A 23987-nucleotide genomic window follows, 5' to 3' on the forward strand; every position below is an offset into this window, starting at 1 on the left:
TGCAATTTTGCACATATTAATGGGTACATTCTATATATGACACCTAAAAAATTAGTGCCATAAAAAGTGCTATTCTATAGATTGCACTTAAAGTTAGGCACAGTTTATAGAATAGCGCTTATGCCCGGGAACTGTGCCTAATTTTAGGCATGGCTATTTGCACCACTGAAAATGCAGCACAAATGCCTATGCCTAAATTTAGGTGTGGATGGTCTTATTCTATATCTGTGTGTGTAACTAAAAGAAACACCCCTGATTTGCCCATAAGCCACCCATTTCTGTGTCCCTTTTTTTGACTTGTGCATAAAATTTAGGTATGAATCCTGCACCTAAATGTACACACATTGTAACTTATTTTAACAAGCACCAGTTTGATAAAACACCAATTATTGGCAGTAATTAGCATGTTATTCAGTTAAATTGTGCATGAGTCCAAATTTGCACATGCAATTTTCAGCGCGTTTTATAGAATTAGGGGGTAAATACGACAAGCCCTGTTATTCTCAATGTAGCCTATTTACTATCCCCGATAGTCAACCAGCAGCGTTCAATATTTTTGTACATTTTAAATGTTGCTGGCCAAATTAACCCCAATATTAAGTGCTAGGCCATGTCAGGGAACTGGCAATGAATATTGGGAGTGAAGTATGAGCAGACAGTTTTGGAAGCCCGACCAATATTCAGCTAGGCCCATTTAAGCGAGTTATGCAGCCCCAGCTGAATATTGGACTGGAACTGCATAACTTTTTTTTTTTTTTTTCTTTTCAAGCCAACAAAAGTACAGAACAATATACATACAATCATTAATCCACCACAGTAAGCACTTATAATCTGTCAATAATAATACATAAAGAATAACCCCCTCCCTTCCCTGTAGACATAGAACATAACAAAGCAAAGATATACCCCCCCCCCTCCTAACCTCCCACCCTACCCTGGATGTGTGTGTAATTCCACAAAAAACTAAAGATAAAAGACAATTATAACAAAGTAATAAAAAGCATCAATGGGCCCCGAATCAAATTAAATAATGTGCTATGCCCCAACATATCAGCATTCATTTTCTCATACCTGTAGCAGAGGCATAAATTTTCCCACCAGAAAGGAAAATTAAAGTGATCGCAAATTTTCCATTTACGAGTAACCATCTGTATGGCTACCCCGGTCTTAATAAGGAGTAGCCGGCTTTTATATCGGTCCAAAGGGGGTTTAAGATGTAATACTGTCCCACATATGACATCATATGACAATGGATCGATGACTCCAGTACAGTGTTAATCTGTCCCCATATCAACTTCCAAAAACTAAGTATTAAAGGACAGTAAAACAACAGATGGTCCAATATCCCAGTGTCAAGATGACAGTGCCAGCATCTGATAGATTTAGAATTATCTAACTTCTGTAGACGAACCGGAGTCCAAAAAATCCTATGCAACAAGAAAAACCAAGTTTGTCTCAGAGATGCTGACACTACATCTCATCCTCCAAGACCAAATTCGTGGCCATTGAGTAGCAGAAATCTGCTGCTTAATCTCAATGCTCCAAATGTCTCTCAAACTTATTTTTGGTTTCTTATTCATATAGCCAGATATTAATTTATACCACTTGGCTACATGATGCCCTAGCAAATCTGTCCGGAAGCGTAGGACCGGCAAGCTATACTGATTTTTTAGATTGCGCCAATCAGGGAACCCTTTCTGAATGGCCTGCTTCAACTGCAACCACTTATAAATTTGAGACTTTAAAATACCGAATGATTGTTGCAGTCATGAAAAATCAAGCATTTTCCCATTTGATAAAACATCATCTAGTGTACGTATACCTGCCTGCATCCAATGCTTCCAGAAGATCTTAGACTCGCCAATTTGAATCTTGGAGTTTAGCCATAAGGACTGACACGTGGATTTTTCTACTGGAATATCTGTTTAGTTGTTAATAAATTTCAAGGTTTTCCAGGTGTCAAATAAAATACTATTGTCCTTAACATATCTGGGTAACTTGAAACTTAAAACATGACACAATCTCAAAGGAGACATGAGTTGCCATTCTAAATAAAGCCAATCTGGAAGATGTTCCATGAGCTCAGAAAGGATCCAGTATCTACCCTGTCTCATGATAAAAGCTTGATGGTATCTGTAGAAATTGGGAAAATTTACCCCACCCTCCACAACTGGTTTTTGCAAAGATACTAGAGCTATTCTAGCAGTTTTACCCAGCCAAATAAAGTTAGTGAGAATTCTATTTAATTTCTTATAAAAGAACCCCTGAAAATAAACTGGCAACATCCCCATTTGGTAGCAAATTACAGGCAATATCATCTTGACAGTTTGTACTCTCCCCCACCAAGAAAGATATAAGGTTCCAATACTCACACATCTCTTTGACTTTCAGCAATAAAGATTTCCATTTACTGTCATTGTGTCTTCCAGAGTTTTTTGAATCATAACACCTAAATATTTTAAACCCTCTTCCTTCCAAAGGAATGGGAATGGGTCAAATAGTCCTTTTACACAATATACATTTAGCGGGAGAACCTCTGATTTACTCCAATTTATTTTATAACCAGAAAAATTACCAAATCGTTCAATCAATTCCAGTAAATACGGAATGGTAAAATCAGGATTTCTCAAATGAAGCAAGATATCATCTGCATATGGACTTAGACCTGGTTTTAGATGGCCTAAGTCACAATGTCCAAGTTCCGTCTAGGCAGTATTGTAAAACCTTCGGTTATACATGCAATACGACCAAGTCTAGGACGGCCCACGTCCCGCCCAAATCCTGCCCTCACTACTCCTAAAACACCCCTTTTATCTCTGGTCGTTCAGCAGCACTGTGAATGCCTGTCGTTTTTAAATACATCTAAAACCCTGTTTGATTATCTGCAATTTGACGTCTTTTCTTACTGATCGTCCAAGTGCAGATTTAGGCTGGTTTTTAGATGTTTTTCTGTTTCAATTATGAGCCCCTTAGAATATTGCCCATTACACATATAAATGTCATATTTAAACACACATTTATACCTGCGATAGTGCATGTAACTTTAGGCACATAATTGCAACTTACATTTTAGTATTCTATAATAGAAGCAGAACAAAAAGCACAAAAGGCCTTCAAGTTCTGGGCAGTCAAATTTGGTTTATTGATGGACCCAACATAGGCCATGTTTCGGCGTACCTGCCTGCGTAGGGGTCAATCTATAAAGTTATTAGCCAATACAACTATCTAAAGTGAAGTCAATCTTATATAGTAAAGTACAGACAAGATTCAGCCTCTTTTTTTTTTTTTAATGCACTGTGCTTCCAACTTTTGCATTTTGTTGTATTTAATATAACAATTTGCTTTCTTATGCTCTTTATATACTTAGTTCAACTATGTTGTTAAGATTGTTGAGCATCTACTGTTTTTCTAATTATATTCTCTAATAAAATATCTTGGATTTAAAAAAAAGACAAGATTTTGCCTTAGAAAAAAGGGAGGGCATATCAGTGTACCATCAGCATCTTTTTCACGCCAAAACTGAAACTACACACATGCGCATTGTCAAGAGAAGATTCATAGATTGATCCCTAATGCAGGCAGGTACGCTGAAATACAGCCTGCGTCATGTCAATCAATAAACCAAGTTTGGCTGCCTGGAACTTGAACGCCCTTTGTGCTTTTTTTTGTTGTTGTTCTGCTCCTTCTGTGGCTTGTACTTTGTTTCCCTCCCTATAGTATTCTGCAATAACAATTGAGCGCCTAATTGCTGTTATAAAATGTGTGTGTAGTGTTTAACTTTAAGGGTCTTGAACATAATACCCCCCCCCCCTTTGTGCTTAAGTGTAATCTACTTAACCTACTCTATAAAAAAATAAGTCTAACACAGGGGTCTCAAAGTCCCTCCTTGAGGGCCGCAATCCAGTCAGGTTTTCAGGATTTCCCCAATGACTATACATGAGATCTATGTGCATGCACTGCTTTCAATGCATATTCATTGGGGAAATCCTGAAAACCCGACTGGATTGCGGCCCTCAAGGAGGGACTTTGAGATCCCTGGACTCTAACAGGTTAAATACACAACTATTTTATAGGCGCAACCACTTACAGCAGTCAGAACTAGTATAAATGCCTGCACCTAGAGTGCTGAAAATATAGTATTCTAACTGTATACCACACTGTGCAAAACTGTGCACTCCACCCTAGACTCTACTCTCATGTACTGTACACCTACCTTTAAACTACATGCCTTTACATTTAGGTACCAGAATAGTGCTTAGCCTGAACACTGGCATTTACATGTGTATAGGAACAATGTGATAGAATTATAATCCACGCACTTAACTAGATTGCTCAATATTCACCCACCCCCCTAGCAAGATCCAGGCTCCCCTTCCATCCCCCTGACAAAAAAAGACACTATCCCAGCCCCCAACCATTTCTCAATTTCCTTCCCACCCCTCTCTAGTCTAATAGGCCCCACTTTGGACCTTCCTAAACTCCCTGCTGGCAGGGTGATGGGGCAGGAGCAAACCCCATTTGTTCTTGCCCCTAGAGGCTTAATGGTCAAAATGTCTACTATGACTTCTAGCAGTAGTACCATGAGACTACCACTAGAGGTTGTGGTGACCATTTTGACCTTGGAACTGCACCCATTGCCTAACTCCTAACTTTAAGCTCCTAAATGTATGTCCTATTTTCAGTTAATCTTAAACTCATAAGTTTCACTTGAAAACTATCTTGATTTAAGAGCTTAAAAGTTTTGCTTATAAACTTAGGACAAACTTTAATTTGCCAAGATTTATGAGTCCAGAGTTGAAAATCAGGGCTAAGCCCCTAACAACTTTTCCTCAACCTAAATCCACCCTGCTTGCCACCCACACTTTATATTCCTAAATTTAGGAGTTTAATAACATTTTGGACATAAATTTAGGCACTTAGCCCTAGTAAATATTCAGAGGTCAATTTATGAGCAGAACTCTCAAAAGGGCCCTTTTACTAAAGCCACAGCAAAAGTGACCTTAGTGTGCCCTTACTACAAGTCATTTCTGTGTGCCAAGACCACTTTTGTCATGGCCAGAAATAGGTAGATTTTCCTATTTCTGGAATTAATGGACATGTGCTAATTAGCCAGTAGCAATTAAAAATATTACTGCATGAGTCCCTTACCACCACTCATTTTGAAAAAGGTAAACTGCGCTAACCCTTAGCTAATCAGTTAGCTTAGTAAAAGGACCCCAATGTTAGAATCATATATCCTTTGAATATTGGGCCCAATAATATTAATTAAAAAAAAAAAAACCATTAATTAGAGCTTTAAAACAAATCTAGAAGTTAAGAATCTTGTAGGGGTGTTGTGAACAAGGTCACTGAAGCAATCAAATCAGAAAATTAGCAGTTGTAAAAATATAATATGTGAGAAATGCTGGAATTTCTTCTAACCACATTCAACTTGATAATCAGAGAAATGTTGTTTTGTCCTCTTTATGTAAAATGCAGGTGATGTGGCTATTTTCGCGCAAACTACATTGCTATGAATTTGATTTTCTTTTGCTGTATCCTAGCCAACTGCCTTATATATCCTACTTCACATCTCTACATATAAGCAATAACTTCACCTAGGTAATCTAGCAAAGCCCTACATGCCTGATGAAAGTGCTTGACATTTGCTATGTATTCAACAGAGCAGCTAGTACTAGTTGAGGCTGAAGACTTTAATCAAGTTTAATCATACATTAATTCTTTTTTTTTTTAATTCTTTATCGATTTTCTAAACTTCAAAAGTGCAATACACAAATATATATCATATAATAAGTTAATAAAAGCACATTCAATTTACAAATATGCCTAACCAAGCATTTTCTCCCCCCCCACCCCACCCCCACCCACCTCCACCCAATGATTATTCAATAACACACAGAAACATAGACTATCCCAATAACCTTACCCTATTCAAATTAAAAATATCCTCCCACTCTCCTCCCACCCCAGGTGGACATACTCAAAAGTTAAATTAGGACAGAAATAGCACCCCTCCCCCCTTTCCTGGATGTGTACGAAAATAAACCAAAACTGACTCTTAATCAAAGACCTACTATAGTGAGGTAATATCTGATGTCAACGGCCCCCAAACCAGCTTAAATAAATTACTGTGCCCCAAACTATCGGCATTCATTTTTTCATATCTATAGCTGGAGCACAAATTTGCCCACCAGAAAGGAAAATTTAGGCAGTCTTAGTTCTTCCAATTTCGGGTTACCAATTGCATACATTAATTCTTAGCCTATACTTCGCCCTTCCAGATGTTTGATGCATTCTAGGAGAAAAAAGAATGAAAGGAATACAATACAGATCTAATAGAGCTCACCACTCACCAGTAATTCCTCTTTTCTACTCAAGGACACTTAAGTTAAGGTTTTTATTACCAGCACCTCGACATGCTGCACTTGGACCAGCCACAAGAAGAATATCCCACTTTTTCTCTTATTATAAAAGTAAGACTTCTGTTTTGGTCACAAAAATTAAATTTTTCCCATTGGTGGGCGAACTTATGTCCCAGTTACAAGTATGAAAGAATGAACGCTGAATTTTTGGGATATAGTAATACATTAAAAATGGTGTGGAGCCCATTGACTTCATTTATTGCGTCACATTAGCTGTCATGTACCTTTTCTTTTTAGTTGATTTCCTTACGCATCCAGAGTGGGAGGGAGGGAGGGAGGAAAGCATTATTATTTATTGAAATTATATAGGTGTTTCTACTTTTATTGGTGAAAGGGACGGGGAGAAAATGATTGCTTTCAAAATGTTTGTATATTTAAAGTGCTTTTCCTGATTCGTTTATGTTTAAATTCTTTGTAATGCACTGTTAATATTTGAAAAATAATAAAGATTTTTTTTAAAAAAAATTTCCCATTGTATCACTCCTAAAAGTTCCTTTGCTCCAGTGCATATAATGAGAGATTAAGACATCCCCCTTTATTTCGCTATAAAATTAGTACATATAATATGTATCAGGTGTTGTCCTAAGATTGGTATGTAATACTTGCTCTTCCCCTTTGTAACATCCCTTGGTATTGTCATCTTGGTCTGGTCAAAGAAATCAATCAACTACAGACCAGTATAACTACCCCTCCCTCCCCCAATAAAGTTGTGCACCTAAATTTGTGACTACGCTCAAATTTGCACACACAAATATAGAATAAGGTCATTCTGATTAGATAGTAGCTCTATGCCTATCTTAATAGTGAACCTTAATTAGCACTAAATGGCACCAATTAACAAGGAAGTTTCGAGGTTTTTAAATTGTATTGACCTCTTGGATTTATGAACAAGATGTGTTGGATTGATGATTTTGGACTATGACTGTTTTAAAATTGAGTTTTTTTGAATGAACTTTTTTCACTTGTGGTTTTTTTCATTTGGATTTTTTGAGAGAGCACTGAGCACTTTGGAAGATGCATCTGAGCCCAGGATGATCTGATGACTCCAGAAGATAAGAATTTCGGATAAGAACTTTTAAGAGCTAAGTACTCCTTCATTGTGATGGACTATTAGAACTCTTAGATGATTGCTTATTTCAATTTAGGAGCACTGCTGGAGAATTCTAGGCATCCTTTGTGTTTATGAGTTTGTATGGTATATTGACTGTGATGTTTTTAAGTAATATTTAAATTAAAGCATTGTTTGAAAAATATTAATTCTTTTTTTGTAGAAAGTTTAGAAAGTTTTTGAAAGAATTAGGTATTATGAAGTAATACTCCCATTGTAGTGTGTGTGTTCATACACCAATTAACAAGTAACATACAAGCTTACCTCTAGAAAAAGGAACAATCTTAGGTTTATTATTGGCAAACAGTTACCCTCCTCGGTCTCAATACAGAGGTCGAGTGGTGGGCGTTTCAACATTAGGTTTAGGGATTTAATTGGCTAAAGAGAGAGTGATGTAGCAGAACAGGAAATGCAGCACTGAAGAACAGAAGGTACTCTCCAGCAGCGTCATGGAAATTGTGAACAACTAACAGCAAGTAGTATCATATTTTAAAACATTCTATTTCTTTGTTTGTTATAGGAGAAGCAGTAGTCCTCTTGGTTGTCACAAGAAGTGGTGGGTTCTCTGAGGCAACCCATGAGGGCAAAACCGTCAGAACCTGACAGTACCATCACAGTCAGCTTTATTGACTTTACCAGGATATTGACTTTTTTAGTGTTTATATGAAATGATTGAAACATCAAGCATGAATTTCAAGCAAGTTTCATGTTTTATTTTAGTTTGATGAATCGCTTATTTAGTTTTACTAAGCAAGATACAACATTAATTTTAAAAAAGCACTTTATATTAAAGAAGAAAATCACAATAAAATAATACAATAAGATTAATTAAACAGATTTGCAGTGTAGGAGGAAGTGCAGTGATAGACCAAGGGGTTTTGCATTTTGGGGCGTCTCCCCATTTGCAGCTTCTCTACATGCAAGTTCTGAGCACTTTCGAAAGTTTACATACAATGTATTAAGTTTAAAATGATATAGGGAGGGGATCGGTTATTTATATCATTGAATTGTTCATCATTTGGACACACCAAATATTAGGTTTATATTCCCCGAGTTTGATTTTGGGTCTCCTGCACCAATTAACAAGTTACATGCATGAGGGCTCTTGGTCAGTATTCTGTAAGTTGCGCACAAAAATTCCAGAGCATGCAGCCTCAAGGTGGGTGCGGAACTGGAAGAGGCAAGAGCAAGTCGGGGGGGGGGGGCATGTCAGGCAGTTACATGCATGAGTTATAGAATGCTAGCATTTACAAGCATTTACAGTTAGGCACGAGCATTTATGAAGTCATTGAGCTAGAATATGTGCTCACACTTACCCCGTCTTCTACGAAACTGCGCTAGCAGTTTTTAGCGCAGAGAGCCACGCTGAATGGCCCGCGCTGCTCCCAACGCTCATAGCAACTCTATGAGCGTCGGGAGCAGCGTGGGCCATTCAGCTCAGCTCACCGCGCTAAAATCTGCTAGCGCAGTTTCGTAGAAGAGGGGGTTAAAGTTTGGGACATAAAGGCAGACTTATGTTAGTGTTCTATAATAGCAGTTGAATGCACAGCTGCCATTAAAGAATTTGCATTTAGCACATATCCTGGCTCCTAACTTTAGGCAATCTTTATAGAATTACCCCCACACTGACCAAATAATACTTTACAGACACTTTCACTTTCAATCCATGAACACATGCCTCAGTGAAACAAAAGTGTTATGTGTGAAGCTTACCTGTCTTGTGAACTATTTAGATATTTTGATTCAACTTAAAAATATTTAAAAATAAAAAGTGTGGCCAAGCAAAAAGGTCACAACACCAGTTTCACCATCAAAACCAACTGTGGCAGGCAGGCAAACATCAGGGCACAATGAAGAATAACAGCCATCAGCAGGAAGAAAAGACCAAAGACTGAGCTAGGGCCAGTGATAGGCTGAAATGAATCAATGGTCTGGAAAGAATACAGTATGTTGGTGAGCAGCTCCAAACCCTTGAGGGTAAAAAAGGATAAGGATCAAAGAAGCATCAAGTATGGTGTGTGGAATGCCAGCATGATATATTCAGAACATGTGTTTCCTGTGGAAGGCGGTGGGGGAGAGAGGAGCTTCAGCTTCAAAGTTTTGGGTCTCCTGTGCCATTCATAAACTGCCTGAACCATTTCAAAAACAAGAATGTCTTTATATTCTCATGTGCAGAGCAAAAAAAAATGTCTTTTGTGAAGAACAGTCACAAGATATTACTGTTTGTTGGCAAGAGAAAAAAATTCTGAAAAATTGAGAAGAGTGATATTTTCTGCTTTCAAAAGGCCCTTCGTGGATTTTAAAAACATTATCATTAATTATAAATAGCAATTAAATATGCTTGAGGATAAAGTGAAGATATTTACCTGTAGCAGGTGTTCTCCGAGGAAAGCAGGCATATATTCTCACATGTGGTTGATGATGTCATCCACAGAACCTGGTAAGGACATTGCCAAGTGCACTGTCATTTTAAATCTTTAGGCAGTGCCCATACTGTGTGCATGCGGGTGCCTTTCTGCCTGTCAACACATGCAACTAACAGTTTAGCAAACAAGCTAAGAAGCCCATTATGGGAGGTGGGCAGGTTGTGAGAATATATGCTAGGGTGATATAGGGAGAGATAAGGCCAGTAGGGAAAAGGAGATATATTGATGCCCCTGTATAAGACTCTGATGAAACCTCATTTAGAGTATTGTGTACAATTCTGGAAACCACACCTTCAAAAAGATATAAGCAATATAGAGTCAGTCTAGAGGAAGGCTTCTAAAATAGTCGGTGGTCTTCGTCATAATGCATATGGGGACAGACTTAAAGATCTCAATATGAATACTTTGGAAGAAAGGCAGGAAAGGGGAGATATGATAGAGACGCAAGTCTCTTTCATTTGAAAGGAAGCTCCGGAATGAGAGGGCATAAGATGAAGTTAAGAGGTGATAGGCTCAGGAGCAATGTTAAGGAAATACTTTTTTACCGAAAGGGCGATAGATGCATAGCATAGTTTCCTGGTAGAAGTGGTGGAGAGAAAGACTGTGTCTGAATTTAAGAAAACATGGGACAGGCACTGGGATCTCTTAGGGAGAGGAGAAGATAGTGGATGGACAGACTGGCCTTTATCTGCCATCATATTTCTATGTTTCTATTACTGCTGTCCTCAGAGAAAATCTGCCTCAGGTAAGTATCTTTGCTTTCTCCGAGGACAAGCATAATATTCTCACATGTGGGGCAAGGGAAAGTTGGCTTTAGGTACAGAATAGATTCTGTAGAACTGCTTGCCCAAACCAACTGTCTTTTCTGGAGTTGTTCTAAACAGTAAAGAGAGGTACTTTGCAGATGTCTTCAATAGCCTGGAAATGAGCTACTGATTTTGGGTTGTTACATGGCCTTGCAACATCAGCCCAGCCTGAGTATACATGAAGGAGATACAGTCTGGTAGCCAAGTAGAGATGGCTCTTATGGAAACAGCTATGCCGATTCTATTAATGTCAAAAGCCACAAAGAGTTGAGAGATATTTCTATGAGGTTTAGTCTGGTCCAGGTAGTATGCTAGAGTACCCCTGCAGTCCAAGATATGAAGAGCTGCTTCTCCAAGATAGGAATGTGACTTTTGAAAGAAAACAAGCAAAACTATGGCTTTGTTGAGGTGAAATTCTGAGACCACTTAGGGAGGAATTTGGGATGTGTTCAGAGGACTACCCCGTCATGAAAAAATCATGTGTAGGGAGGATCCAAAACAAGAGCTGGCAGATGTAATAGCATTAAGGAAAATGATCTTCCAAGTGAGAAGTTTAAAAGAACAAGATATAAGTAGCTCAGAGGGAGGCTTCATTAAAACAGAAAGAACCACATTGAGATCCCAAGCAACAGGTAGAGGTTTAATATATGTTTTTGTGTGGAATAGGCCATATTATCAAAAGATGAATAGATAAAGGTTTCTTGTCAAGAAATTAATGGAATGCACTGATAGCGCTAAGATGAACTCTAACTGAGTTGGTTTTTAGACCAGAGTGAGAGAGATATAGAAAGTAGTCTAAAATTGATGGAAGCAGGGACAAATTCCAAAGAGTGTGGCGCACTGGTTAGAGAGGAGAGTGTGGCACAGTGGTTAGAGCTATAGCCTCAGTACCCTGAGGTTGCGAGTTCAAACCCTGTGCTGATTCTTCAGATCCTGAGCAAGTCACTTAATCCTCCACTGCCCCAGGTACATTAGATGGATTGTGAGCACACCAGGATAGGTAGGGAAATGCTTGAAGTGCCTATGTGTAAAACCACTTTGAGTGTGTTTGTACAACTACAAAATGGCGGTATACAAATCACAATCCCTTGTCCTTTCCCTTAATGCACATGAGGAAGAGAATATCATCCACTTAAAGTGAAAACAATGCTGAATGGAAGACTTTCTAGATGCTTCCATAACAGAAGATACTGTAGCAGAAAGACAAAAAGAATTTAGTTGTTCAGAGAAAGAAGCCATGCTATTAGTACTAATGAAGAGTGGTTCGGGTGAAAAAGGACCCCTGCATTCTGAGTTAGCAGTATTGGAAACAGTTGCAATTTCAATGGAGGAGTAGAAGCCAAACCTGCCATGGCCAGAGAGGTGCTATTAAGATCATGATGCTCTGATCCCAGAGAAGTTTGAGTAGAGTGTTTCCTTTAAGTGGGATCAAAGGAAATGCATAAAGGAAATTGGTTCCACAATGAAGCAGGAAGGTTCCAAAGCTTCAGTTAGGGGACAAAAATTCTGGAACAGAACTGAGGAAGTTTGTTGATCTGAGGAGAAGTGAATAGATCTATGTCAATGTCCCCCAGTGAGAGAAGATTGGATGCAAGACAGACATGTCAATCTTTTTAGGAGCTAAATAGGGTATCTCTCATGACTCTATATAAAGATACTTTGTGCAGTCATTTGGATGAGATTCATAATCAAGAAGCTCAAAGAGTTCAGAGTGAGATTCTTCCTCTGTCTCCATTGTAATGTGTAAAGCATGACCCATCTGCCTGACAAATCCAGTAAAAGCTATGCTCACTGATAGAGACTTTTGCCTCTTAGGCAGAGGAAAAGGATCAGAAGGGAAGCCATAAGATTCTACTGCTGACAAGTCAGGCAGACCCTCATCTGAGTGGTTGAATATATCTGAGTCACACTCCTCAAATTTTATTTATTTAAAAATTTATATACTGCCTAAATCTAAGTGGTTTCCAAACAAACTAGGTCCAGTATAATGGGAATATGCAAGTCATCCACATTTGATTCTAGTACTCTTGTTGGAGATGAAGGGAAGTCTCCTGAAAAACTAATTCTCATTCTTTATCACTGGCCATCAGAAGTTGCCAAAGTGACAACCTTTCCTGAGCACTAAAGTATTGACAATATGAACTTCTTCCTTTCTTAACTCCTCCTGCTCTGTTTCTCAACAGAACTGCTGCAGCGATGCCCATATTGAAGATGGGAAGCAAATAGAATGTTAGGAATTATCAGGAAGGGAATGGAAAACAACAATGAAAATGTTATAATGCTCTATGGTACGGGTGCACCTTGAATACTGTGTGCAATTCTAGTCGCCGTATCTCAAAAAAGATATAGCAGAATTAGAAAAGGTACAGAGAATGGTGATGAAAATGATAAAAGGGTTGGGATGACTTCCTTATGAGGAAAGGCTAAAGTGGCTAGGGTTCTTCAGCTTGGAGAAGAGACAGCTCAGGGGTGATATGACATAGGTCTATAAAATACTTAGTGGAGTAGAAAGAGTAGATGTAAATTGCTTGTTTATTCTTTCCAAAAATACTAGGACTAGGGGACATTCGATGAAGCTACTAAGTAGTAGATTAAAAAAAAACAAAAAACTGGAGAAAATATTTATTCGCTGCTGGAGAATGTGGTGAAATTATTTAGCTTAGTGGAATTTAAAAAAGATTTGGATACATTATTGAAGTGGCTTGGGGAAATCCACTGCTTATTAGAATAAGCAACACAAAATCTTTTTTATTACTTGGGATCTAGCTAGGTACTGGGGATATGGTTTGGCCACTGTTGGAAACAGGATACTGGGCTTGATGGACCTTTGGTCTGTCCTAGTATGGCAATTCTTATGTTCTTAAGGTGGGTAAACTAGAAGAGACACCTAATAGCTGTTTATAAGATCGTCTACTCTGTTTCTCAGCAGAATTGTGCAGTGATGCCCATTTGGAAGATGAGTAAACTAGGAGAGATACCTGATAGTTGCTTATAAGGTCTACAATGCAACATTAGGAAATATTTATTCATGGAAAGGGTAGAGAATGCTGGTTAGGTGCAACATTCAGCACTTAACTGGCTATGAGTTACCACATAAATCTTTCCCCCCCCCATACTGTGGCAATGGCACCAAAACCCATTAATTCCCAATGGGCTTTGATGCAAACCTTGGGCTGCCATGGTAGTTGGTTTTGTAAAAGGCTAAAGACAGGACTGACTTTTATGGGATCCTATTTATATGGTTAACCTGGCCAGAAATCTGCACTTAATCAGCCATGTGCTGACTCCACCCCCAAAATAACTAGTTTGCAGTTAGGTGCTAATTGGTTATTTTCAGCAGCACTAAGGGGTCCTTTAACTAAGGCACGCTAGCCGTTTTAGCACGCGCTAAATGCCAATGCGTCCATAAACTCCTAAATGATTAAGTTCCAATGAAAAATTTGCAGTTAGCCTCAAACAGGTGATTTAACCAGCCAGGAGCCATTTCTAGAAGGTTAAATTACATTTTTGAACGCAGACATAATAAATAGTATGTCCTCCATGTGTAGCCTGTATTGACTGTTCTGCTTTCCTTGCATTTTCTGTTAAGTATATTTTTTTCTGTTATTGTTGAAAATGTAATGAAAATAATTAAAAAAAAAAAAAAGAAAAGTGAATATGGCTTATAAAATGAGGCCTCAGCGGTGCTAACTGTGAGAAATTTTCATTCACAGATTACAAGCACAAAAATCTTCAATCGGATCATAAATTTCATAGTTTTTTTCTATATAAATAAATTTTTGAAAAAATACTCATCATCTTTGTTAGAGAAGCATAGTATTTTTTCAAAAATTTATTTATATAGAAAAAAACTATGAAAAATTATGACCGATGAAGATTTTTGGCTTGTAATCTGTTGAATGAAAATTTCTCACAGTTAGCACCGCTGAGGTCTTAAACGGGACAAATTATATGTATATCTAAGGGCTTTTGTTATTTTCGATCTATATTATTAACCTTAGTATAATAGATATTTACTGCCTTATAAAATTATAAAATGAGGGCCATAATTTTTTGGTTCAACCAAACCATGTCCAGAATATGCCCTCTTTCAACCTGAGCATCCTGTGGAAGTTACACTATAAATAATGGGCATTGTGCAGGCCATCTACATTTGTTAATGCCACTGTTTACCTGTATAACTGCTGTGAACAACTTCTAAAATGATTTAATATAAGCAGGGCTCATGTCACATTATGTCCCATAGTCCATTGTTTTCTTAATGCATAGAATCTTGGGATACATGCTTGTGTTGTGAGTACTTAAAAAGAGAAAATAGTTGTATTGAAACAGCAAATCATTGGGGATATTAACTCCCTTTAAAGGGGCTAGTCAGTAAGAGAAAAAGCAAAAACAAATATGAGAGTAATGACTCATATGTTAGATTTATTTATATTTTCTTCAAAATTTAAACACTTTATTCCTTGTAATGGGTCCCATTATGGCCCACATCAAAGAAAGAATAAGACATTTCCTACTTTAATAACTTTCAAATGTTGACATTCATAAAATTTATGTACTTTTATATAAAGAGAAGTCAATGTAAATAGAACTGATGCATTGTTAAACTCCCACAAGCTTAGAATATCAAAAGCTCTCACGAGAAACTTCCAGTTAATTCCTACCATGTCTCATATCCTTATGTGGTTATCATCATCTGTACAAATAAGCTGTGTAAATGTGTCCCAAGTAACCATAAAGCTATCATAGAATCACAGTCTTTCAGCATAACTGGTAATTGCTGTTTTGTTGTGGAATTAAACTCTGCTGAAGCAGTCGTCGTGGGTAACGGTCAACATCTCACCCTTCCATCTATCATTGCACTGGTTTACATTTCTAACAACTAGCCCACTCAAGCTCCACTGCATATAAGTGTGCCCAGTAATAGCCTGCAGAGCACAAGACATGAGATGCATGCACTGCTAATCACACTGACATACTGAAAGAAGAGAGTGAAGAAACTTAGGAGTCCTTTTACTAAAGCTTAGTGTATACTAATGGAATTAATTCATGCTAAATGCTAAAAAGCCCATAAGTATAAAATGGGCTTCTTTGCATGCACTAATGGAATTAGCATACAATAAGTTTTAGTAAAAAGGTCCCTTAGTATAGATTACGGTAAAGCTGGGGCTTCTCATAGCAACAGATTTAAAGACAGTTAATGAGGTACCTTCAGTTTACAGCTATATTTTTTCTCAACAGATTATCTATGATGTTCAAATATAGGTAAAGATAGATAAATACAGAAATTCCAGATGGTATGAAGCAAAGAAGGAATCTCCCTCTTACTATGTAGTAAAAGCTGAAATCAGAATATAATGAAGTTAGGGGGTGGGGAGTAAGATACATAGGCACAGATGCCAAAGCTCCAACACCAAGGTAAAAAATACTGTTGTGGGAGCGATTCAATTTTTTTTTTTTTTTTTTTTTACTGGCGATGCTCAGCACAATAGCTAGCAAATTATATGCATGCTATTTGTGCAGAGAATTGCCAGTAAAAGGGGGAGGAACTGTGCCTGGCGCTTGCTCAGAAGAGCAATCGTTAGGCACAGCTCTTCCCTCCTGTCAGGCTGGTTCTCCCTGCCCCGATCAACTCAGCCATAGAACTCCCTGAAGCCGCTGGCAGCTTTGGGGCTTCCCCTTGCTAGCTCAGCTGCTATCAGCTGTGCTGGCATGGGATGCCCCAAACAGCTGAGTGGCAGGGGAAGCCCCAAAGCTGCATGTGACCTCAGGGAGTCTTGTGCTCAGTTGATCAGGGCAGGATAAGCAGCTATTTTTTTTAATGGGTGCAGCTCTTGTGTATGTGTTACAAACACAAAACGTCTGTGCCCATTACAAAAATCATCCTGGACCCCACTCCCCATGCCAGGACCCCTCTCCCATGCCCCGACCACCATACTTTAAAAAAAAAAAAAAAATGAAATCAGCAGGACTGATGCCCACTGCCTCCTGCCTGAAGGACCATCCCACTGGCCTGGGACCCCGACCCCCACCAACACACACACATAAAACCTTTCAGTTGAAAATCTGGCAGGAGGAATGCCCACTCCCTCCTACAAACAGGCTCTTCCCCTTCCCCTTGAGATACACCGGGGAGGGGTCTAAGACCCTGAATGGCTCAGATGCCTAAGGAACAGAGTTGTGGGGAGGTATCAGGGGATCTGGACCAGTGGGGAGGGGGGGGAGGTAGGGGACTATTTCAGGCAGGAGGAAGTGGGCAATCCTCCTGCTGACTTGGAAAAAAGGGACAGGCGTGGAGGGGATCAATGGGTGGGTGGGATGGAGGGATAGGGGGGTCTTTTTCTTTTTACTAGTGTTGGGGCACTTAATGGCAATCAGAGCTCAGGCACAGACAGGAAAATAAGGCAGAGTAAAATTCCACGACAAAACAGCAATTATCAGTATGGGGGTCAGGGGTATGGGAGAGGGGTCCTGGCATGGGGAGTGGGGTCCAGGATGATTTTTTTAATGGGCACAGATGTTGTGCATTTGTAACACATACACAACAGATGCACCCATTAAAAAAGTCTACAGTGTCAAACTAAACTGCTTGCCAAAGATACTTATGGGCGCTCCTACAAGTGACCTTGAGTGCATCCAGTTTTAATCTACTAGTAGTGTATTCTCCCACTACCTTTGAGCATGCGTTCTTTCAATCCCTGGTTAAGACTGCTTTGGGACCTGATCTTGGCAGGGGATTTAAATCAAGTGTTTGATCCTTCCCTAGACAGGTCTTCCCCAGGTCAGCAGCCTTCAATTCCTCATAAGGGGGAACCCTACTTATGCTCTACTCTGGATTTAGTTGACCCTTGGAGATTGTTACACCCACTAAAAATGACTATACACATCTCTCCCGCTCCCACTCTACTTGGTCTCGTATAGATTACGTTCTTGTATCACAATCATTGTTCTCTCGAGTTCTCTCCTCCATTATTGGACCATAGGCCATCTCTGATCATGCTATAGTACTTGTGGATATGGAGGGGGGTGGCAGTTGGCGCTTTCCTGCTTATCTATACGAAGATCCTCATTTTCAACAGAATCTGGTGAAGTGGTGGGCAGATTATGCTTATTTTAATGCTGAACATGCTACTGACCTGGTCCTTTACTGGGAAGCCTCTAAGGTAATTCTTCATGGGGATGTCATTGCTTATGTCACTACACGGAACTGCCATATTGCTCCTAAAATTATCTCTCTCGAACACCAGTTTCAACGTGCTAAGACTTATCTTCGTCGTCCTACAGCTGCGCATAAAGAATGTATGCTGGCTGCACAGGTAGCTTTGAACACTCTGCTGCATAAGCAGACTAATCGTAGCACAGTCTATCAAAAATTTTGATTCTTTCATTTTGGGAATCATCCCGGGCGCTTTCTTGCATGTCTCTCTAAGACTTGGAGTGGGCCTTTGTTGGTTCACTCCATTCGCCTACCCAATGGGATCATTACTAATGTCACTGATAGGATCTCCCAAGCCTTCTGTGATTATTTTTTCCCGTCTGTATACGGCTGATTCTTCCTCACAGCCCTCCTTGGTACAGGCATATCTGGAGGATGCTTCTTTGCCACTTTTAACTCCATAGATGGTAGACTCCTTAAATGCGCCTTTGCGGGCAGTAGAAATTTAACAGGTTATCAAGTCCTTATTAACTTGCAAGGCGCCTGGACCCGATGGGTTTACTGTGAAATATTACAAATTAGTTCTTTACTACCTTCTGGGTGCGCTGGTGTGCTACTTTAATACTTGTGTGGATGACGCTTCCTTCCCTCAAGGTGCCATGAATGCTTTAATAACTTTGATCCCAGGATCACGTGACGCCATGCAGCGGGACGGACGCTAGCCTGTGTCTCTCCTGCTGCCCTTCGCAGTTTCCCCTCTCTTCTCGGGAGTTTTTCGGCTTTTGAGCCTTTGGACTGGGCCCTCCGGCACCTCCACCCCTCCGGATCCTGTGGGCGAGTTCCGGGTCGATTCTAAAGGGGCATGTCGCTGAAATCGGCCCACAAGGAAAAGGACCGCAGCAAGCAGGGAGACCTTAAAATGGCGGCGGCACCGAGTCCTGGAGCCGCTACGGGGGGTCGGCTTGGATCGCCGAAATCACATCGGGAGTCACGGCGGCGATGGAGCTCGTTTTGGAGCAAAAACTCCCGCCACTGGACCACAAGCTGGCTATGGTCCAAGCCTCGTTGGACGCTATGGGCCAGGAGGTGGTAGCATTCCGGCAGCGGGTGAGTGCTGTGGAGGATCGGTTGCAGCATGTGGAGGACGCCCAGACTCAACATCAGCGCCTTGTCTCTGCCCTCGAGGACCGCATTGAGGACCTGGAAAATAGATCTCGCCGGTCCAATTTGCGTTTTATTGGTTTTCCAGAAGCTGTGTCAGAGCGGGACTTGAGGGGTGAGCTGGAAACCTGGCTGGCTGCCTCCGTCATCTTCCCTGCTGATTTGGGCCCACTCCGTATTGAGAGGGCGCATCGCCTGGGCCTCCGTTCTGCTCATCAGGCCCGGCCGCGGGTGGTAATAGCAAAGATCCTGAACTATGCTCACAAACAGTCTATTCTTCAGGCGGCTCGGGGCGAGCGCTCTCTCACCTATCAAAACGTCAGGGTGCTCTGTTTTCAGGACTATTCTACCAAAGTGGCTCAGCAACGGCGAGCATTTGCTCCGGTGTGTTCTACCTTGGCAGCACGCCATGTTCGCTTCGCCCTCCTCTACCCCGCGCGGTTGCGGTTTCATCACAATGACGCTACTCAGTTTTGCTCTACCGTAGCGAAGGCGCAGAACATGATGGATGCGTGGAATGTGGACCAGCCTTCTACTAGTGCAGCTGGTGTGATCTCCTCCACTGCTGGTCCGGCCTGATGGATTCCTGTCTTCGGAGATACTCTCTCTTCGGGCTCAGCTGCGACCCTGGGCTCCTCATTGGATTTCTGTTAGGAAATGGACTTGTCCGGCTCTGTCTTTAACTGTGGTGTTGCTCTGCTCTTTTGCTCTGAGCTGTGACTGTGCCCCGGGACATATATAACCAATTATTTATTTATTTATTTATTATTATTTTATTTTAGTTTAGTTTTGTGAGGCTTTCCTGTTTATTGAGGGGGCCCAGGGTCTCTTTCCACTTCTGAACGGCCAGGGCTGTTTCTGGTGGCCGGCGGTCCTGGTTCACCTTCTGGAGCGGGCGTTGTTGAGCTTGATGACTGGGGTGCGGTGTGTGTTTGGGGATGTGTGGTGGGCTGTTTGTATGTTGCGCTGGACTAGGAGGGGGGGAGTGGTGTTGGGGTGGGGGTTTTGGGGTTCTTGGTTTGCATTTTTTGAGGGCTGTATTGGGGTGGGTTTTTCTGGGTAGAGGTGCCCATCCTGGGACATTGTGGCATTATATGATGTCTTGGGTTTGTGGTATGGGTTCTAATTCTGTCTGTTTTGCTCTTTGGGGTCGGCCTAGTCCCTTTTGTTGTTTTCGGGGGGATTCTGGGGAAGGGGCGTCTGTAGTGATTGGTTTCCTTCAGGGACCGGAAGGGATGGGGTGGGTGGGGCAGGAGGGGCTTGGTGGGGTAGGAGTAGGTTGGTTGGGTTCTGGGGTTTGGATTGGTTTGGTGGGGAGAGTTGTTCTTCTCGATCCGGGGTGACTGCTGGCACTGGCTTCCGCATGGGTATGGCCTTAGGAGGGGGGCTTGCTGGGACGCCTCTTCCTAGGCTTTGGAATTTTTTGATTCCTTGTTGGTTATTTTTGTTTCACTTTTATGTCCCTTAAGCTATTATCTTGGAATGTGGGGGGCATTCATTCCCCAATAAAGCGACAGAAGGTGCTTCGGCAGCTTCAGAGGAACCGGGCGGACGTGGCCTTTCTGCAGGAAACGCATTTGACAGCTGCGGAGCATGCCAAGTTGCGAACCTGGTGGGTGGGAGACGTCCTGGACTCCCCTGCTTTGGGTAAGAAGGCTGGGGTGGCTATTCTGGTGGGTAAACATCTTCATTTGGTGGTACGGGGTGTCCTTAAGGACCCGGAGGGTAGGTATGTGATTGCCTCGGTTAATTTGAACTCTAAACCTTATATTCTTTGCAATCTTTATGCCCCAATAGCCCGGGCGTGGGATTTTTCCATCATTTAGCAGATCTTTTGTCAGTCTATGGAGATGTTCCCCTGGTGGTGGGGGGTGATTTCAATGAGGTGGCGGATCCTCTTTGGGATCGCTCGTCTGGGGTTGGGAGGGAATCTCGGAAATCTGCCACTGGAATTGCAATTCTTTGTGCCTCCCTCGACTTGGTGGACGCCTGGAGAGTCTTGCATCCCTTGGAGAAGGATTTTACCCACGTTTCTCGGGCCCATGCTTCTTTATCCCGTATAGACTATATTCTTTGTTCCCGCTCTTTGTTTTCGGAGATCGTAGATTCTACGCTGGGACCTATAGAGGTCTTTGATCATGCGTGGGTGGCGCTGGTCTGGCAGTTATCTCGGATGCCAGGGACCCCTCGTGGTTGGCGCTTTCCTAGCCATCTTTATCGTGACAGCAAATTTCATGAACATCTGGTAGCCCGGTGGCGCTCTTTTCAGGATACTAATGCGGCTCATTTTGCCACTCCTTCGTTAGCTTGGGAAACGGCAAAGGCTGTCCTTCAGGGTGAGATTATTTCTTATGCTAGTTTTCAGCGTAAAGCGCGCCAGCGAGAGCTGTTTCGGCTGGAGAGACTGGTTTCTTCTCTCCGTCGACATTATAGCAGTACCCGGGCACTCCCGGATCGTGCTCGATTGTTGGAGGCCCAGTGTTCGCTTAATTCTCTGTTACACCAACACGCTTGTCGGTCTATGGAGCATTATAGGTTTCATCTTTATCGTTTTGCGAATAAGAGTAGCAAACTTCTTGCAAAGTTAGTTCGACAGCAGCGGGGTAGCACGTGTATTGCTTCTCTTCAGACGCGGAACTCGGAGATAGTGCATACTGATAAGAGACATTAATAGGGTTTTGTGAGATTTTTTTGAGCACCTATATTCTGCTCCCTCCGATCCTCTGCTAGATGGGGCGGTATATTTAGCTGGTCGGGATCTCCCGACTCTTTCAGCTTCCTCTCAGGCGCAGTTGGAGGCTGAGTTTACAGCTGAGGAGATTGAGCAGGCAATCCAGGCTAGCACATTGGGTAAATCTCCTGGCCCGGATGGTTTACGTAGTGAGTTTTATAAGATTTTGCGAGCTGAGGTGGCGCCTTTGTTGGCTTTGGTGTTCAATGAGGCGGTTGGGTTGGGGGTGCTTCCTCGACACTTGAATGTAGCGCAGCTCATTGTTCTGTTGAAACCTGGGAAGGATCCGAATAGACCCAAGTCGTACAGACCGATTTCTTTGTTGAACTTTGAGGCTAAGCTTTTCGCTAAAGTTTTGGCTACCCGTCTTGCCTTGGTACTCCCGAGTCTTATTTCCGATCAGCAGGTTGGCTTTGTGAAGGGCCGTGCGATTGCTAAAAATGTACACCGTATTTTGGCGGCTCTGGAACGGACTGCACAGGATCAGGTGCCTTCTTTGATAATCAGCTTTGACGCCGAGAAGGCCTTTGACCAGGTGGATTGGGGCTTTCTGTTTGAGGTCTTGCGAGTGTATGGTCTAGGCCCTTGGTTTATTCAGGCGGTGCGGACTCTTTATGCGGACCCGGTGGCCCATGTGTGGGCCAACGATACTCTTTCCGATCCTTTCCCAATTTGTAGGGGTACTCGCCAGGGTTGCCCCCTTTCGCCTTTGTTATTTATCTTGACATTGGATCCTCTTATTCGGGATGTTCAGGGTAACCCGGACATCATGGGAATGGTAGTGGGGGCTCATCATTTTAAACTGGCGGCTTTTGCCGATGACCTTTTGGTCTATTTGACGGATCCTCGGGCCTCCCTCCCTGCCCTCTTGGTGTTTTCGCGAGTATGGGGATTTTTCTGGTTTCCGTTTGAATCAGCAGAAGTCGGAGGCTTTGGCGTTCCCGGACTCTTTGCGGGTGGATTGGGGACCGGATTTTCCTTTGCGTTGGGCGGGTCACTCTTTTAGGTACCTTGGTATTTTGTTGTCCATGGATGTCTCCGCGTTGTACCGTTTGAATGTTGATCGTTTGTTGCAGGAGTCTAAGGGGCTCTTGCGTCGCTGGCTGAATCTCCCTCTTTCATTAATGGGCCGTGTTCATCTCTTTCGCATGATTATCTTCCCTAAATGATTATATGTCTTGCAAACGCTTCCTTTGTTTCTTTTGAAAAAGGATCTCCTGAGTCTCCAGAGATTGGTGATCTCATTTTGCTAGGGAGGCAAGAAAGGTAAAATGCATCGTTCTTTTCTTCAAGGGTCCTGGGCAATAGGTGGTTTGGGTCTTCCCTCGGTTCATCTGTATAATTTGGCCTGCTTGCTTCGGCATGTCCGGGATTGGTTTTTTATCAGCTCTCAGTATACTGATCGGGAGTTGGAGGTTGATTATTTCTTTCCGTGGGCTCTGCCTTATCTTTTACATTGGGATGGGAAGGTGCGGTTGGGCCCTGGGGCCCGTAGTTGCTTGGTGGAGCTGCTCCGTCGGGCTTGGAGATGTGTTTCTCAGTTTTGGGGTCATTCGCCTTTTAGTTATGTTTTGCTGCCCATAGTGGGCAATGCGGCCTTTAGTCCTGGACAGGAAAATGTTGTTTTCAAACGTTGGGCGCGGAAGGGGCTCCGCTCTTTGGAGCAGTTTCTACAGACGGATGGCAGCGCTGTTCCCTTTTTGACTCTCCAGGCATCCTGGTCCTTGGGTACGACAGATCATTTTGCTTATCTGCAGCTTTCTCATTATGTAGCCTCTTTGCTCAGAGACTCTTTGACTCGGTCTTTTGCTGTCACTTTGCACAAATTTTTCTTTGATGCTCAGTGGGATTGGCTTTCTATTTCTCAATATCATCGTAGATTGGTGGCTTTGCAGCCTAGGCGGGATTACCAGCGGCTTTTGACTTTATGGACCTGGGACCTGGGATGTCGCCCGCGGGTGGCGTCCTTGGCTCCTTTGGTGCGACAGATTCCTCGGGTGGTGCTGAGCTCCAGGAATGTCACTTTCGGGTTCTCCATTGGGGTTATGTCTCTCAGCAACAGGCCTTTTATTTTGGGTGTGCCCCTACAGCTATTTGTTTGAAATGTCGCAGGGTTGCTAACTCTCTGGCGCATGGGGTGTGGTTGTGTGCCTCTATCTCTGCCTTTTGGTTGGAGG

General features: G+C 42.0%; 1 protein-coding gene across 9 annotated transcripts in view; it reads right to left on the reverse strand.

Moving 5' to 3' along the window:
- The window catches only part of LOC117369236 (ankyrin repeat and fibronectin type-III domain-containing protein 1-like), a 1092487-nt gene that overhangs the window by 950243 nt on the left and 118257 nt on the right, over positions 1-23987 (reverse strand). The window lies entirely within an intron of this gene.

The sequence above is a fragment of the Geotrypetes seraphini genome, chromosome 11, assembly GCF_902459505.1.
Source record: "Geotrypetes seraphini chromosome 11, aGeoSer1.1, whole genome shotgun sequence".
In the NCBI taxonomy this organism is placed as follows: Eukaryota; Metazoa; Chordata; class Amphibia; order Gymnophiona; family Dermophiidae; genus Geotrypetes; species Geotrypetes seraphini.